The sequence below is a fragment of the Capsicum annuum genome, unplaced genomic scaffold (genome assembly GCF_002878395.1).
Source record: "Capsicum annuum cultivar UCD-10X-F1 unplaced genomic scaffold, UCD10Xv1.1 ctg19173, whole genome shotgun sequence".
Taxonomy (NCBI): domain Eukaryota; kingdom Viridiplantae; phylum Streptophyta; class Magnoliopsida; order Solanales; family Solanaceae; genus Capsicum; species Capsicum annuum.
This window is the reverse complement of record NW_025824995.1, coordinates 1-1,496: the sequence shown is the minus strand read 5'-3', so window position 1 is coordinate 1,496 and position 1,496 is coordinate 1. Positions and strand designations below refer to the sequence as shown.

Genomic DNA, 1,496 nt, shown 5'->3' with positions numbered 1-1,496 from the left:
ACTGGTGTTGTAAGAGTTCACAATTTAATTTAACTATTCATTTCAAGTCTATGTTGCTCGGACTCTTCAAAAAGGTCGACGGGTGCGTATCGGATCCTTCAAAAATAGTGTATTTTTGAAGGATCCGACACGGGTGCGGGGAGAGTCCGAGCAACTTAGTTTCAAGCTGCTATACACAATGTAAATCTTAGACTACTATTGGAATAACTGCACTTTTGATCCCTCGGTCATTAGTTAAATATGATTTGTCCTTGTGATATTTCACTAAGCATATTTAACCTTGAGTTGATAAAAATGTGTCTTTGTTCCCTAAATTTAAAACATTTTATAGTTAGATTAATTAATTAGTCTCAAATAGTTTAACAATTAATAATTTGTTAAATTGGTGGACTCACAAGCATAAGGATCAAAAGTGTACATTTTAATTAATGAAGCTTAAATGAGGAGCTTAACCATTACAAGGACAAAAATCAGAATTTGCCAATATTTTAGGGACTAAAAACAAAAATTTCTCCAACACACTTCAATACTTTATTTGTCATTATTAAGTATAACTTACTGTTAATGCCCTTCCAGCTACGAGAAAAAGAAATGAGAAGTAACCAACAGAGGCACCAACAAAAGCCTTATCTGAAAGAGAAATATGCAATTGACATCACTTATCGAGAACCGCTAGAAACATTAGATTAAACTATCTAAGCATCTTAAGACGGGAGAAGAGTATTTACCCTGAAACCATCCAACAAGAAATGCTGCAAGAGCTAAAAGGAATGCAAGAAAACAAAGGAGTAACATTTGTATCCTTGTCAAATAAAAGTTATTTGACGCCCAATAGTGAATAACACCAATAGCTAGAACAAGAAGGAGAAGCATCAGAAGAAATGCAGCCCCTATTCAACAAAGGGGAAAAGAAAAACATACAAACAATGTCAAATAACTGTTTTGAACATGAAAACTACAGCACATGGGACGATCACTTACCGCCCAAGGTTTAATTGTAACTATAATAGCTGAAATGGCTCCAAGCAAAAGAAGAAGACCAATGATTATGAACATATAAGCACCTCGAGAGAGCTTCCAATTGTCGTCTTTCCTGAAAATGGTACAGATAATATGACTCTGGGTAAAAAATCACCGATCATCTTTAAGAAGCATATCTAGTCTAGAGATATAAGCACTTTGTAAATAAATAACACATACCACTTGAACAAACCAACACCGAGAGACAATACTGCTGGAACGCATATCAATGGAAGCAAAGAAGCAAGGAAATCGGCTTTTGTTGGAATCTGATAGGATCTAGATCCAACAATTTCAAAGTAGGATACGCCACAGAAGGCCACAATAACCGCTACAAAGATGAAAGAGAAGAAAGTTTTAGTAAAAGGCTTGTCATAGAGAATGAACTACCAAACAAAAGGTTGAAAACCAGACAAAAGGTTGTCATAGAGAATGAACTACCAAACAAAAGGTTGAAAATCAGAGAGGCTACTAGT

General features: G+C 35.2%; 1 long non-coding RNA gene across 1 annotated transcript; it reads right to left on the bottom strand.

Moving 5' to 3' along the window:
* Window positions 1-210: 210 nt before the first annotated feature.
* Window positions 211-1,473, bottom strand: LOC124890501. The gene is made up of 3 exons (XR_007049198.1): window positions 1,201-1,473; window positions 729-1,093; window positions 211-630 (listed from the first exon to the last, which is right to left on the bottom strand). It is a non-coding gene; the product is annotated as an uncharacterized LOC124890501 (long non-coding RNA).
* Between the last annotated feature and the right edge of the window lie 23 nt (window positions 1,474-1,496).